The 17,583-nt window shown below is 40.3% G+C and overlaps 1 pseudogene; it reads right to left on the bottom strand.

Moving 5' to 3' along the window:
* LOC140847826 (relaxin receptor 2-like) overlaps positions 1–11,643 on the bottom strand; it is a 43,897-nt pseudogene extending 32,254 nt beyond the window's left edge.
* Between the last annotated feature and the right edge of the window lie 5,940 nt (positions 11,644–17,583).

Raw genomic sequence — 17,583 nt, 5'->3', positions numbered from 1 at the left:
AACTTGAATGGGTATAATTGAGGCAATTTGATTTAATTGAATGGCACAAAGAGCTTGCTCAATAAATACTGTTAATTTAAATTCAGTTCAGTTCTTTTCCCATTTTCAAACCTCTTAGAGCTGTGAGAAGTTGCAGGTTTTTATAATAGACACCATTGCACCTTATTAAAATAAAAAGTCAGATACCCTGTCATTTTGGTTCTTGTTTTTCCTGGCTAGGAAGTTAAAGTAGGTCGTACAAGTTGTTGAGAAGCTGTAAAGTTGAGAAAAACTTAGATCCAGCTATATGAAGCATTCAGAAGAAAGAAGAAGGTTTCAGAATTTACTCTGAAGAAACTTACATAATTATGGAAATAATGGCATATAAAGGTGTGAAGAATCTGTGGAGAAACCAGGCCAAGTCACTCCATGGGGCAGTCACTTTGTGTGGATGTGTTTGTGTTTGTGTGTATGTGTGTGTGTTCGGCAGAGAGAATGACCGGGCTATACTAATGGAGCATTTGATTTTGTCTCTGATTCTATGGGTATTTGTTTTGATGGCACTAAGAAAAATGAGAATTATTTTCAAATTTTAACTTTTAAAATTTGTTGAAATCTGATTATAAGTTCTCTCAAGTTGCTCTGCTTCTTCTAGATCACTTTTAAACTTTATTTTAAAAATTAACTTCACTGAATTTTAGTAAATTCAACACACTTATTTTGAATGCCTGCTCAATTCAAAAGATGCATTTTAGCATACAAAGTTTTGGGAAATAGTCAATGTTGTTTATAGGTTTATGCTAGGTAGCTCAGCTTCCTAAAGATAAGTTCAAAATGTTTACTTTAACATATATTTGCATTGAAAATAGTGGTTATTAGATTAAAACCTTGAGGTTGCAGACTTCTATTTACCGATAAATAGATGTTCTCTAGGGGCAAAATTGTCCCAGGGAGAAAACCACCATCCTAACCCATTCTCTACAATTCTGGTGGAGGGATCATTTTCACATATATTTCTTATCCTGTGCTTCTCCTCCTCATTGAAAGAAAATAAGCACACGACTTGGGGGGCTGCCCACTGTGTACAGCAGTGACGGCCACATGGGACATGTGTAAGGCATCAGGGAGAGAATATTAGGACTTCCAGTTCTGTCTGTTTCTAATCTTCTTCATTTCTAAATTTATACATGATATACTTGTGAATAAGTCTATAATAAGTGGTAATTATAAACTGGTATTATAAAGTATATAAGATATTGTCAATGCAGTATTTAATACATATATACATTATGTATGTAATCATATGTAATTACTAATGTGTATATAAAAACATATATGCACCTACATAACTATGTCTATATTCACAGTATACATATATAATACATGTATATACATAAACATATTTCTATCTCCAGCATCAAGGCCAATCTCCAAAGTGTGTACCCAGAGCCCCTTAGGGGCTGGCCCCTCTCTGGGTTCATGTCCTTCACCTTGTGCACTCAGAACCATTGCCAAAGGCATGGGGAACCATGTTCTTTACCTTCCCATTCCAGCACTTTCCTGGCCTTGCTTTCCTGCTCATCCTGTTACCTCCTACCCTTCCCTCCATCTAAGGATTTCAAAGTCCATCTCACTGTCATCTTTTCTGTGGATCTTTCCCCACTCCCAGCAGGGCAATCATTTCTACCAGTGGGCGTCCACGTTGCCTGTGCAAACATAAATCTTCCAATTTAGCATTAATAGTGTATCCTTCCTGCCTCTGTAAGGATTTGTCTTTCTTACTGCAATGTGAACTATGTATTTGTGGGTTGGGGCCACATCTTACGATAGTCTCAGTGTCTGATGTAGGGGCCGGAAAGTAGTTAGTGCTCAATATCTTTATTGAAGGAAATAATTAGAGGGAATAAGATCTTTATTATTTGTCACAATCATTCAATGCCTATATATTCTTGCAATGATAGACTAATACATAAAATGATCATGAATTGAGAATGTCTTTTTCTTCTTTCTTTTCAGCCTATGGGCAAACAACAGATGAGTTGACCCTTGAAATACTCTGAACTGAAATTGAAATTCTAAAGGGAATTTATCACACTACCCATATAAATCCATAAGCCACAAACCGTGTTGCTTGCAAAGCTGATAATGAGTCTTTGAACCAATACCACTTACAGCACTCCTGTGTTAATGTCACATTATTAGCATTTCCATGGACTGTGCCAAATATAGTTGCCCATCCACTTGTGTCTCCTGTGAAATAGTTATGAATATGTGTCAGTTATTCTATAAACCAAATATCAAACTACAAAGCAAAAGTATAAAAATTTGATAATGAAATCAATTAAAAATTTGTTTAAGTATTAATAACATCAATGGTAAGGGACAAAGAGCTAGGTAAACATTTGGAGTTTTCCCCTTTTTCACAGTTACAAATATTTCAAATGTATTTATCTTGAAATATATAATGGAAATCAGTAATTATTTTACATACACGTATCCATCTTGGAAACTGTCACCTATTTCTATGCTGACATTTTAAATTATCTTAATTTTGAGGTCCTCAGAATAATACAATATAATCTGAATTCTGTTTTGTCAAATGCATAAGCATTACATATTACATTGATAGATGTAATGAGTTCTGATAAAAGTCATGTCTCCTGATCTTTTTAATAAAGCAAAAATGAAATTCCTTTTCATGAAGGCTATCCATTCCTGTTGAAAGAAATAATATTTTCTTAATTTGTCAGAAGATATGATTTTGCTTATTTGCCAAGGTTCTTTTCCTTTTTTTGCAATAAAATCATATTCATTTTAAAAAGGAGGCATCATTTGAAGTATAATTACTTTAGCATATGCTCTTAAAAAGGTATACACATCATATGTATGATAGCAAAGTCCACACAGACAGAAAAGTCAGTTTAAAATGTTGTCCACAGGTGCCTTTGAGCCCTGCGATCTTTAATTAATTTCTGTCTTATAATACTTTCAATGGTTTTTTAAATGATTCAATTTGATGCCTTTGTAGGAATTATCTAATTTGCATTCAGAATATCCTCATGAGGCAGATAAGCCTGCAGAATCTCTGATCCCCGTGCCATGAGGAGGAAAGGCCAGGAGCTTGATTCACTTGCCCATGGGCATCCGGAGGGCTGCCCCCTATCACCGATTGAGAACCTGCGACGGACTTCTTTGTTTTAGGCTCTGGGACAGCAAAATAAATCAGCCACAAATAAACTCTTTTCGAGGAACCCATGTCTAGTGACATAAGTATGTGAAAAGACAAGAAGGTCCTTAGTACATCACAGCAGATACACTAGGATGCTGTGGCCACAGACCAGGTGCTCATCCTAGACTGATGGGGAGCTTCCGGGTCAGGGCACATGGCCAAGGCAGCCAGCCTCTCCATGAGGAGGGGACACCTGGTCAATGAATTCATTCTCAGGGCGGGATTAGGATATTCTTGCAACTGAACCATATTAGTAATCCTTAAGGAGGTAGCCACAGGAAGCCATTTAAAATCAAAATCTGGGGATCCAAGGAGATTTCAAAATACAACTTCAATTTTTTTTTTACAACTTCAATTTTTATAAAATATTTTAAATTCTACAATACTGTATTTTATACATGTTGTTCTGTATTTTATAATATATTTTATAATACTGTATTTCTGGAATTCAGCAACCTTTAGGAAAATTCAGGTCATCACGACAAATCAATCAGGGATCAATTACTTGTGTTCCCTATAGAAGAGCAGATCCGCCCCGCTGCCTGGTGAGCATTACTGTTCCGTGTGCAGGTATCAGGCGGACTCACCGCAGTTGCCCTCGTCAGCCCCGTTCCCGCAGTCGTTCATGCCGTCGCAATGGAAAGCGCGGGGCAGGCACTTGGTCAGATTCCCGCAGGGAAAATTTCCTTTTGGGCACAAAGGAGTGACTGTACCGCCTTCAGTCAGTGCAAAATCTAAGGGAAAGGGGACCAAAATGTTATGTAATAGCAAGAAAGTGCTAATATGGCTGAGCTCTTGTCATGGTGCCCCATTCATTTTACTTCCCCAGGAACACTCTGTGTTGAATCTGTCTCATGTTATTCTCAGTGCAAAATTTCTTTGAAATTCTTAATTAGAACGTTCTACCCAATCACCATCATGAACCCAACACCAGCCGTACCAGCAATGGAGTCAAGGCCGATTTTGACTCCACTTGATGAAGGCAATAGTAAACAAAACCCAAGCTACTGTGCTACTTTTGTATGAAATCAAAGCTAGCAGAATCCAACAGAGGGATTTGCTTACTCATTAGTCCTTTACAAGGATTTGAGGTGACATATAATAATAGACGCATAGGCAAAAGGACGGCTGAAGCATGAATTAGGAGTGCAGAACCACCTCTGAATAAGGAGAGCTAATAGTAATAATATCTGACACTCACTGAGATTACCATGTGCCAGGCCTTTGCATAATGGTTATCTCAGCTACTCCTTCATCCATGTGTGGGTGATACTGTCCTTTATGTTTCCGGAGTAAGGAGGTCAAATGCCATCACCCATCTGGAAAGTCACATATGGCTGGTTTAAATCACCCCCATCCCCAGTCCCAGAGACCCACTCTTAACCACTCTGCTCTGAGGACATCAACTGAGTCAGGAACCTACATTTCAAGAAGCATATGTCCCCTATGAGTACGAACTAACAACAGTCCCTGTGTTGAGAACGTAAGAGAAGACAAGAGTTGAACAACTGCTGGGTTGAATGAAGGAATGCGGTAAGGACATATAACTAGCACTGAGAACATGTCCTGCTCTGTGGATAGGATGACCAAAACATGCCAGACATTTAGACGTAAGAGACAGTCTTTCAATTTTATAACAGTACTTTTCAGAAAATAAAGAGGTATGTTCTTTGTAAATACTAAAATTGTGGAAGTCACGTAGTTTTAAAAAAGGGGGACAAGGTGAAATGTCACAGAAGCTGATTTAAAGAGACTGTAGACTCAGGCATGGCTACAGGTCATTATGAGTAATTGAAGGAAGAGAGGGGTGTTTGCAAAGTTCCTAACCATGCCCCTGAATCATGGCCAGAAATTTCCTTGAGTCAATGGTAAGATGTTTGTTAATATAGTGGAAAGATAGAGAACAAACCTTCGTGGAGCACCATCTACATTGTACTGGGCGTATCCTAATTATCTCACTTTAATCTTAATAGCAATTTTGTGTGGTTGGTGTTATTACTTCCATGGAAAGATGACAAAATGAAGCCTGAGACTATGACGGCACTTCTGACTCTGGTTCTTCAGGAAATGCCCTTGTTACATCTGGGTCCTTCAAGAAAATGCTGACATGGAGTGGTCTGCTGCCCCACCCAGGCAGGCTACCAGGCTTTCCTCAAGATAGTGGAGCCTGATGGCCCTTGTTGGTTAGCAAATAAGACCCCTTACCACAAGGCAGGAATTTCATATAGGCACTAAAGACATGTCTGAGCTACATGTGCATGTTAAGCTTTTAGTGATTTCATTAGAGAGGAAGAGTAGTGATCTCATTACTTGAGCTTTAGACCTTGAGTCATAATGACCCTCAAAATCCCATAAATGCAAAGAAGGGGAGTCTGGCCCTCTCTGGGGGACAGTCAATGTGACAGTGACACTGTCCCCCAGAAGCTGATGCATCTGCTAGGCCTTTCCTAAGTGGGGATGTGGCCTATGCTTTCTATCCACTGGATTTTTGTTCTTACAAAAGCAAAAAACATTTTCTCTGCTTCTAAGGGAGTGACAGATGAATGATTTACTACCAGCAATTAGGCACTAGAGACCAGTCAGGTGTGACTATTTTAGGGACCCTCAGCTGCACGCCTGTGGAGTTTGGCTTGTGAAGCCTATTCACCCAGCAAGAAGCATACTGAGTCTTAGATTTTTAAATCTCTTAATTTCTTTTGTGTAAAGATTTCTGTAGAGAGCAGAGTCATAAAAACTAGTAGTCCTTCTATGTTTGGAACATGAATGAATGAGAATCAATACATCTCAGTGCAACAGTTTTGGAATTTTTTAAAGAGAGTTACTCACAGTTAGAAATAAGTTTTGTATTACAAATAAGCAAGCTCGCACATGAACACCACTGAAAACAATTTCTCAAATACTCCTTGCCTTTTACTATGTGGGATGTGCTCTGATCATTGCTCTTCTGACTTACTCAGTTGAAAAGGACTCATAGGCCACTATGTTGATCTGTGACCCACTATTTAAAAATGTACCTTAATGAAGTGCTCTGGAAATTATCAGACCTGCCTGGATTAGAATTCGCTCTGCCACTCACTGGTGGTGTGACTTTGAGCAAGATACTTGATCTCTAAACTTTTGTTTTCTCATATTTAAAATAAAGTAATGATAAGATCTCCCATATGAGTATGTTTCAGGAGCTGGCCAAGCTAAGGCTTGTGAAGTACTGGAGACTGCAGGGCTCTCAGTTAACCTTGTCATACAGGCAATTTCAGCACAAGCTCAGAAAAGAGGACTTAAGGAAGGTGTGGTGCAGAGGGAGGATTGCTGTGCCTTAGCATTGCACCATGTTTTGTGACCTCTATGAAAAAATAATAGGAGCTGTAATAAAGCTTCCCCTACTTCTCCACGTTTTTCTCTCTTAACTGCCCTAGGACATTACAGCTTCTGTTTTAAGCAGCCTCAACTCTCTTTTGAAAATTAATGGGGTCTTTTAATGATAAATAAGCAATGAAAATGTCATGAACTTTTAATAATAATACTTTCTTAACGATCCAGAAAAATGGCTCAAACATTTGATCAAAGACAATTTTGCAATAGAAGGCTGAGGCCTTATAAGGTATTTTGAAGACAGTATTTTGTGTTCCCTCATGAGATTTACCATGAAGATAACCTTGAGTTCTTTGAGGGCTGGATCCAAGTAATGCCCATCTCCCAGCGACAGACTCACTTAGGGGGAAACAAACATTCAACTGTTACAGATGAGAGGGATCAAGATAGTTTCTTTTTCTGTGGGAAACCTGGGTCACACCTAGAAAGGATGCGTGAGGGAGGGGAGGAGGAAGACTGGCCATGCGCAGAGTTTGTCCATTGCGTTTCTCATAATTCCCCACTTTCACCCCAGAAAATCTTCCTGAAGACATCTTAAGGTATAAATTTTATATGAATTGAAAGTAAATAAATGAAATCTATCCCCTACCCCTTGCCCTCTGCATCCTAAATCCCCATCCTGTAACTTAGGCCTGGGTACACGATGCTCAATAACTTTTTAAATTAATGAATGAATTAATGGATCCTTTAGGAATAAAAGAGGAATCAAAGGAAGAGGCCCTTACAAGACTTAAACCTCCCAAAGTTTCAGGCTTACATTTTTATTCCGATGACAAAATATTGTTTAGTCTTCTATTTACACCATTTATCATTCTGTTCTGTCATACAATTTAAAAATAATTAAAAATCCCTGCTGTATTTGGCACATAATGAAAAAGAATCAATAGACATCTGTAAAGGGTATATTCGGCTATCTATTCTTCCTGCCATCTGTGGGAATGGAAAAAATGAGCTTTTATGGAAAGTTGGGGGTTATAAAAATCGAGGATGCCTACATTAAAGCTATGTTGATAGCTTCCACAGCAAATTCTGTGGGGCCCCTGCCGAACACACAGCCGAGGGGAGGTGTGAGCACTGGAGAAAATCACTCAGGAATAGTCTCTCTTCTTCTCTCTTATGGTCAATATTCTGGACATGTCTGTGCAAAGGGACTTAAAATGACTCTTTGATAGCTTTTTGAAGCCTGCTGGGCTGCTGCCCAAGGACGTTTTTTTTTTTTCCTGCCCACCAACACCTTCCTTGTGTTACTGGGAAACAATAGGTGAGAACGACCTTTTAGGTTCTCAGTTTAAGAATCCAAGGAGATATACATACCCTTCTTTGCTTTCTCTGATTCTCTTCCAGGGTTAGTCCTGCTTACAGCTGGCCAAAGCCTTTACCCATCAGCCTGCTGTTCTGGCTGAGTCTCTCTCCACAGTGAGGCCAGAGACGACGACCCCATGGCCTCAGGGATTTGGGGACCACAGAGGGTCCAGGCCAGGGTCCATTTCCCAGAGTGCACCACTCCTAGCGGAGTTCGTTCCTGTTCAGATGCAGATGAAGCCTCTGCCATGGATGCCAGAGAGCCAGCCCCTCTAGAAAGAGCAGCACCAGGGGAACCGCTCCTTTAGCGTCAAGAAAATGTTAACCGAATGCCCTCTAGGTGCTAGGTCAAGGGTCAGACAACATCCATTCCCACCTGGGACACAGGATCTCTAAGAGGGGCAGCCACACCATTCAGTACAGCCCCCACGAGAAGCAAAGGTGATTCAGCTCATTCGAGTCCACCCACTGGAGACCCTCCCACTTTGTGGACATGTCTGAGCCTCACTGAAAGCCCACCATGGTGGGGCAGATGATTCACTGTTTCTGTGAAGGAAACCAATAAAGTCTTGCTAAGAAAGCTTTTATGTGATGGTGAGTGGAGAGGAATTGGCCTCTTGTGTGTTGTTTCCTCAGCTTAGAAATCTTACACCTTTATTCTACTGTTTGCCCTGACAGGATTGCGTGGCCACATCAGTCAGTAAGTACAAGATCCAGACCCCATTTCATGCACACTTTTACCCCACCTCCTTCCCATTTCAAAGATGCCTGCCTTCAAGGAAGGTCACCGAACCCCATTTCTGTCATGTTTTTCAGGACAAACCAAATGCCTGTCAATTTCCCTCAGGCTTCTTCTACTCACAGATTTTCTCAGAAAACTGTCATCCCATCTCCCTCTTCAGATATTGTCTGATGTTTAGACAAACTGATTTATGGTAATGATACATACCTATGTGGAATAAAGTATGGGCTGGATACATGTTGACTGACAGTAGAAAACAGGTGAATTTCAAATTGTCAATATCATTCTCACCAGGGGTAGATTTCAGCCCCATGTCTCCCCTAGGCTGGTGCATTTATGTGGATCACACATAAATCCACATAAGGGCACAAGGAATGCTTGTCTCCCCAAACGATCTCTTTTACTGACCAGGAAACTGTATACACTTCACCTTGAGAGATGCTTTCTTTTAGCTGAAAGCTTGCCTTTTAGTCTTCAAACACCTGTCTTGTTCTGCTTGAGTCTGAGAGACTACGTTCTTCCTACAAGCTGCCTGAGCACAATGAACTCAGAGAATGAACGCTGTGGCGTGTGAAGGTTAGGTGGATATGGGGAGGGTGTCTGTGCAGGGGACAGGGTGCAGCCTGATGGGAAATGTGGAGAGGACAGAAAGGGACAGTTGTGCTCTTTGCCTCTCCCTTTATCCCTCTCGGATTCGTTGACTGCCCCGTCCCAAGGGACTTTCACTGGCTATTATTCCTCTTGGTGGTCATTCTCCCCAATTCGAGTCTCATTGGATTACAGATTTCTGTGCATCCCAGACTTCGGTGGACCTGACACGGGCATGGGACCCCTTCACACTGATGGACTAGTGCTGAGCCTTGTAGACACTGCACAGTATTGGCTGGAGTTCTGGAAGCATCTTTTCTGGTGGACCAAGGACACAGGTCTCCCTTTCTGCCCTCAGTGTAGCCTCTCCTCTGTGTTCTGCATTCCATCTAACTGCCTCTTCTCAGAATCTCTCTTCTGCTAATTATTTCCTTTACCTCTTACATTTTCAATACTCCTGTCTTTCCCCTTAAGGGATTTTCTGTTAACATTAATCTTATTCAATCTCCTCCAGTCAACCAACTAAACCAGCCAACCACTCAAGCAAGCAAGCACCCAATCGACTCAAATCCTACTCTGTCCACACGAGGACAGAGGCACACATGTCTCCTTTCAAAAGTAAATTCCCCCAAAAAATCAGTCAAGTCAGTGTCTCCACGTCCTCACCACCCTTTTTTCTTCTGAAAAGCATTCTGTCTTGGCCCTGCTGCTCTGCTGTTATTCTTCACACCAGAAGCACTAATATCCTCTTTGTTACTAAATACAGTAAGCATTTCAGAGTTCTCTGCAGCGCTAACGCAGCCAACCGCAGTCACCAAGTAGAAATCCTTCTCTGCCCTGGCTTCGTGGTGTTGCACAGCCTTGCTTTACTTCCTCTTTCTCCATAATCTCCAAAGGTTCCCTTATCACCACCCCTTTTCTCCGTAATGCTCTGGCTTCCTTTCCTTTGCCAGTTCTTTGAGGGTCACCAATACACAGATGAGGTCCGAGGTTTCTGACACCAATAGGATGAACTGAAGAAGTTAGAGGGACCTGCAAAAAGTTACTAATTTTTAGTTTTGCAAATAAGAACATTAAAAACCCCTGAGTGACTGTGTTTTATAATAATGGTTTGTTAGAAAAATAGTATTTTATTGTTAAAATGAGAGAGAACATACCCACAGAAGAAAAGACAATCCTTTGAAAGGAAGGCATTTAGCTTTGTGAAAACCTAATTTATTTAGGCTCATGGACTGGTAAAACTTACATTCCTGACAGCAGTGGCCTGAAACAGTGCTCTAATATGTGTGAGAAAATGGAATCTGGCAATGTTACCGGAATTCTCTGGGAAGGTTAGCTCTCTGTTGTATAACTCACAGATATTTTCTCCCAGTTTGTCACTTGTCTTTAACTCTGCTCATGACAGGGGCTCCAGAGAGAGAACTATCAGATCCTGACTTTAAAATAACTATGCAAACTGAAAACAGAAGGTAATTTACTTGATTCAATTAAGGATATTTATAAAAACCTATAAGAGAGTATACTCAATGGTGAATTTTTTATGGCTTTCCCTTTGAGACTAGGAACAGCACAGCAATATTCCCTATTACTACATTTCTTCAACATTGTGTGGAAGGGCTTAGCAAATTCAGTAAGGCAAGTAAATCAGTTGTATAATTATTGGAAGAGAAGAAATAAGTCTGTCATTATTCATGACTGGTACAATTGTGAACATAAAAAATCTAGAATAATAAACTATTAGTGTTAATGAGTTTAGCAAGGTGTCCACAAAATCAATTTAATTTCTATATATCAGCAACGAACAATTAGAAAATGAAATGTTTAAAAAAAATACCCTTTACTATCACATCAACTGTTTCATATATTTAGGAATAAAACTAACAAAAATCTGCAAGACATTTATGCAAAGTATATAAAATTATTAAGAGACATTAGAGACTTAAATGAATGGAGACTTACTATTTTAAAGATGTTAACACTTACCTCAAATTCATCTATAGGTTCAAAACAACAAAAATCCAGGAGTGTGCATGTATATGTGAGCAGAAATGGGTAAGTTGCTTCTGAAAGGCACATGGTAATGCAGGAGAGAAAGAGGCAGCCAAGTCAGCTTTGAAGAAAGAGAACACATTGAGAGAACTCATCTGTGTGTCAAGACTCACAGTGGTGCAATACTCTAAGCAGCACGATATCAGGGCAGACTGAAACCTAGATCAATGGAGCAGAACAGATAGCTCAGACACACACACATATGGACACTTGATTTATGACCTGGTGGCACTGCAGAGCACCGTTGAGTATGGTCACTTAGAGGTAGATTATGCTACATATTAAAGGTAAACCAAGGAAATTTCCAGAAGATAATATAGGAGAAAGTCCTTATGACTTTGGGGTAGAGATTTTAAGAAAATACAAAAACAACAAACAAAAGCATCACTCATAAGAGAAAAGAGAGAGAAACTAGACTAAACTTAGGAAATGTTGAAAGATAAAATGTCACTATTAAGAAAGTATGAAAGTAAGCTGCAGAGGAGATGTTTCAAAAACTTTCAAAGTCTATAGTTAGAATACATCCTAATACTCTCTAATACATATGTATTCTATATTTATATTTATGCATATTTATATTATCTATATACATTATATATATATGTATATATATATACACACATATATATTAGAGAGAGAGTGGTCCTACTTATTAATAAAGAAAAGATTAACAGTAAATAGAAAAAGTAGCAAGAGCTTGCTTGAATAGACTCTAAATATAAGAGGATATCCAAATAGCCAAAAAAAATCTGAGAAAGTATTAAATCTAATTAGTGATCAGGGAAATGCAAATTTAAACTACAATGAGATAGCACACAGGTTACCAGCATGGCTATAATTTTAAAAAAACAATCATGCACTATTTGACAAGGCTATGGAGCTGTGCAAACTCTCGCACACGGGTGGGACTCTTAATTAGAGCAACTGCTTTAGAAAACAGTTTGTCATTTGTGACCTACCAAACTTGAGGCTCTGGGAACCTTATGAGTTGGCAGTTTTACCTCTAGATACAGATCCGCAGGTCCCCGTAGAAATGCACACCCAGGTGCCCCAAGAGACTCAGACAAGGATATCACAGAAACAGTACTCAGAAAAGGACAAAACTGGAAACAGTCCAACTGTCCTTGCAAAATAAAATGGCTAACAAAAGGATATATTCATCGATGCGTAACATATGGTATTGAAAATGAAGAAACTAAATCATTCAAAGTGATTTCAGATCAAGCATAGCCAGTGGACAGTTCTCCTGTACTTCTTATAATTGCTCTGTGTTCCATCAGGGAAACACGCATTTTATGGTAATAAGACATTTAGACATTAGTTTGCCGTGTTCTGTATGTCCGAAATGCAATTTTTCTCATTTTGCACTTCATCGTTCTGTGATATTTATCTCAAAAATCATTTCTCTGCAAACTTTACTGATCCCTCCACGACCACTCCAGAGGATGAACTTCTCTTTTCTTTGCAGAGCATCTTGCGCATACATCTATTGTAGTATTTATGGCATTTATTATAATTAGAGATATTTTCATTCTTCCTGTAGTTTACTGTGCCCCACCTATGGAAAGGAACTTACTTTATTAATTTTGAATCTCCTGATGCCTAGAAAAGTTCTCCATTTTTAGCACATACCATATGCCTCCAAATTGTTATCCAAACTTAGTTAACATTTTCAAGGATAATAAAATTGTTTTCATAATTGGCCTACTCATACCTAAATCCCTGCATGTGGAAGTGCGGAGCATACAGGTCCTTCAATGATCATGTCAGAAACAGGCTAAGTTTGTGTTGGATATATGCCAGTGTGGGTTAGGTGCACACACAAGTTCTCTGCTCTTTTCCCTTTTCTCATTTGTCTTATATTAATGCTTCTTTTTTTACTTTGGCCTTTTTGCTTGAAGCTATCTCCCATACACAGCAGAGGTAGCAGAGGAGAAGTGGGAAATATCCAGGTGAATTCTATGGCCCACACTGGCTTATTACACTCTATGCTCTACACCTAGAAATCAGGTTATAGGAAAAGGAATTGCCCCATGCTTTTACTCCTTGTAAAACCCCTGCAACGCATACATACAATGAACGAAAATAACACTGCAATGCAAAACAGTGTGCTCTTACTGAGGGCAACCTATTTTCAAAGTAGATAATTTTAGCTTTAGTAGTTACAGCTTAAGTAGTGTCTTGCCAATGGGTTTCAGCCCCAGGCAAGTTCACTATGGATTCAATGAGGCCAAAGAAATGATAGTAGAACAATCTTGGGGTGAAAGGGTTATATCCAACTTTGTTTCCATGGTGGCAGGTCAGTCACTAAAATCCCATCCACTCAGAGTGAGTCTGCACACAGCAAGTCAGACTCTGCCTCTGGACCACTCTGCCCACACAGCTGTCCTCTGGGCCTCTGTCCTCGGCACTGCCACCACTCCAGCCTCTGCTCTGCTCTCCTGCAGCCTTGCAGCCATGCCACCATGTCGCCCATAGCACTGGGTGGAGCTCTCTAGAGTCAATAATGATGTATTGCTCACACATGTGCAGTGAGCTAGCCAACCAGGGCCAGGTGAGAACCCTGACCACAGGAGCTTTCATTTTATCCACCGTAGTTAAGAGTGGCATTTTTTAGTGGGAAGCAGGAAAAAACCATGAAAGAATGGCTTCTAAGCAAGGGAATGGAGTTTTTCAGTACCACTCAGCACAGATTATTTTTCCTGCCAATAGGTAAGTTTACCTACAACTCTTTCACCTCATTCTCAGATAGGATTTGAGGCTTTTGAGGGAACACTTTTTCAGTGTCCCTCAAAGGCAGAATGAAAGCGAATTAATATCTTTTGCATTTCTTACATTTCATGAATTTACATGAAAGGAAATTAAGAGTAGGAGTATCTGCAACAACAGATGCACTACTTTTAGCCTGTGCTGATGAGACAGAAAGTCTCACTCAAAGTGTGAGTAAGAGATGGGGGCTACGGGGGACAGAATGGAGGGGAGAAGGGGGAGACAGAAGAGGCCCCTGAATTAGCACTCTCGTCCAGCAAATGACTAATTCCAGTGTCCACTGGATGGATTATAAACAAAAATTGGATAATGAAATCCAGGTAATGATTGAGAAAGAGAATCTCTCTGCAAATCAGGGCTCTTCCTTGGCCACATATTTCAGGGGATTACTAATTCTTCCAAAGAAGGGAGTGGTAATTAACATCAAGACTGCCTTATAAACATACATATTAATTATACTTCTAAAAATTATACCATCCCTTAAGAGGCTGTATATTGGTCATTAGACAATACAGGTTCAGCTATCCCCCTGCCAACAAATTTAATTTGTCCTCATAATCCCCAAAATTTAAAAAAAAAAACTTTTCAGGTAGAATTAGCAAGTTAAATAATCCAGGTGAACCAATTAGCAATCCTGGTACACACAAAGAACAAAGAATTAGCATCCCTTATTTTTTAAAAAGCCTACTTCTATTTTGATATGTAACCTGTTAATACCAGTTTCCAGAAGTGTGATCCATGCGACAAGTTGATCAGACCCCTGGGACCCTTCTAGAATGGGCAGAATCCCACATCCCACCCTAGACCTATTGAATCTATGGGGGCTGGAGTCCTTGAATCTACTTAATACCATTACAAGTGGTTCTTAGAAACTGAACAATTCTACCAGTGTTATGGCTGAGGCTGAGAGGTTTTTCGGTATGAGGCTGAAGGTCAAAGGCAGGTAAGGATAAGGTGCTGTGACGAGCACAGGTCTACCAGCCCTGAATCCAGCATCCTGTCACTGCGCCGCCTCTCCTAGCCTGTCCCTTATGCTTGTGTAACCCTTTACTTCATGACCACGTCTCTGGTGTGTATGCCTACCCGGGTTCAATCTCTAAGAAGGCAAAATCTCAAGGATAAAAACCACCTTTTCTTAGCTACTGGGTCCAGATGACCTATTGTGAGCAAGTCTTGGATATGCTCCCCATAACATATTCTTTCCCACAGACACAGAAAACGTTGATGTTATGTTTTTTCATTAAAACCCTTAGCTCGTGGAAGAGACCACTCCCCACAGCATAGGACTAGAGGAAAAGCCACTGTCGGGAGAGGAACTGACCCGCTTGGTCAACAGGAGCTGGGGCTGATGAGCAATGAGAGCTGGGTTCTTGCCTGTTTGAGAAGGGGCTGAGTGCCACCTGCCCAGGTGACTCTAGGACCTACAGGAGCCACATGCTGGGACTGAGCCCCTGGGAAGGAATGAGGATTGAAATAGCTCTGCCTGACCACTCAAGGCTGTGATATGCATATTGCCCATTGCCCATGACCAGCAGGGAAAATCAGCAGTCACACCTTTGAAAGGGGGTGTGAGATTTGGAATTGGATCACCCACGAGGTGAAATCCCTGAGATACTGATATAAACTACAGCCCAGATCTGAACACTCCAATGGCTATATTGAAGCAGTTATGGGACCATTCATAGAGAGACCGTGCAGGAAAATATCCCTCCAAGTTGATGAAAATGTCCAGGGCTCCAAAAAGGGGAGAATTTATACCTGGGGAACTAAATGATGGTGCTTCAAAGAGCTGTCAAAAATCTGTGCAATTTAAAAATCTCATAGAAATAATGGAAGGAATAATATCATGAACAAAACCAGATATAATAGTATTATATAATAATATCATTATAAAACCAGAACAGATTTAAATACAGTTGGAATAATTAGAAAGAAAAATATAGTCACTAACATTTTTCTAAGAATTTTATTGAATAAAAAGTAAAGTAGAGTCAGAGAAAGAGAGAATTGGTTAAAATTATCTCTTCTTCATCAAACATTTATACTGTTAACACACAACTTTCATGGGCAAAGAAGACAATCAGATATTACTAGTGAGAATAATATGACACCAGACAGTGGGTGAGCTAAACAGGGCGATGGCTAGTGCAGATCTATAATACCTTCATAGGAACCCTTTGGAGAGATGTGTTTCAGAATTTATAATTTGTTTTATTTTAGAAAGTTAATATGATATGCACACTATAAATTCCATAACATTCCTTGCTAGGCCTGGGGGGAAAACCCCATAATTAAACACATCAATATTTATCTGCATCACCATGTATGACATTTTGCAAAAGTTTATAAATAAAGGCTCTAAATAGCCTCTGGGTAGATGATGTATTGGCCAATTTTGACCAGATTTGTAGGCAAAAGTGTTAAAACTTTCCATTTTCAGAGCTTTCTGGATTTCAGAATTGTAGATAAATCATCACAGACGTAAAAAACAAGAGCAAACTGGTGTTGAAGATGAAATTCGATCTAACACTTGTTTGGTTCCATTTGGGCACATGTTCCAGCAATCTTAGCAGCAGAAAGGGTGACTGCTGACCAGGCCCGGAGGCACTGGGACTGGACACAAAGAACAGGAAGGAGGCAGGGTCAAAGGGGAGGCGAGAAAAGCAGCTGAAGACTCCGGAGAGGAAGCTCAACAAAGGCAGGGGTACCGAGAGGTGAGGAGTACGTGAGGAGGAGCAACCTGAGGGATCACGGATTCCACGGTGGAAATGTAAAGGCGATGCTAATCATCAGGGAGGAGCAGATACGGGAATCTGAGAGCCCGGGATGCGGGAAGGATGAAGCCTGAGCTGGAGAAGATAGGAGCTCAGAGGGCAAGAGGGTAGAAAATGAGGCAGGAAGACAAGACAGGAGGGTTTCAGAGGCCAAGAAACCTGGGAGACAGAGGTGAGGGTGGGCAGGTGAGGTGCAGAGATGGTGGGAAGAGGGTCAGGGAGGGGATCCCAGACAGAAGTGTGCAGAGGTGGGCGGGAGAAGGGGACACAGGTGGTGGGAAGCCGAACCAAGAAGGGGGCAGCAGCGGGGGGGAGGGGGCAGAGACAGTGGCAGGGCAGAAGCCAGAACAGTGGAGAGGAGGGCGCGCAGGAGGAGAGGCCAAGGATTTGGTCAGTCAGGCTGAGCATATTTCAAAGGCTTTTTTTTTTTTTTACTGTATGATTCCATTTATGTGAATGGAATGTTCAAAATCAAAGGCCTATGACTTAGTATTAAAGTTGACTTTGCAATCGAAATTCCTTTCATATCTTAAAATGTTCAGAAGTCTATTTGTCGCAAAATTATTACATCAGTCATTTCATTTGATTTAGAAGCACTTTTCTGAGGCATTTAGCCATGTGGAAATTTATTGCAAACTTATTTTTTTCTCTAGTCCTCAACAACTGGAAGTAGAGGGGTGAGAAATTGGTATATGTGAGTAAACCATGGAAAAGATGTGTATTTTTCATTTTCAGATAATTCCACTGTTATTTCTCATGTAAAACAAGCACATTCATTTTGC

The sequence above is a fragment of the Manis javanica genome, chromosome 1 (genome assembly GCF_040802235.1).
Source record: "Manis javanica isolate MJ-LG chromosome 1, MJ_LKY, whole genome shotgun sequence".
Lineage (NCBI taxonomy): Eukaryota > Metazoa > Chordata > Mammalia > Pholidota > Manidae > Manis > Manis javanica.
This window is presented reverse-complemented; position numbering and strand designations above follow the sequence as displayed.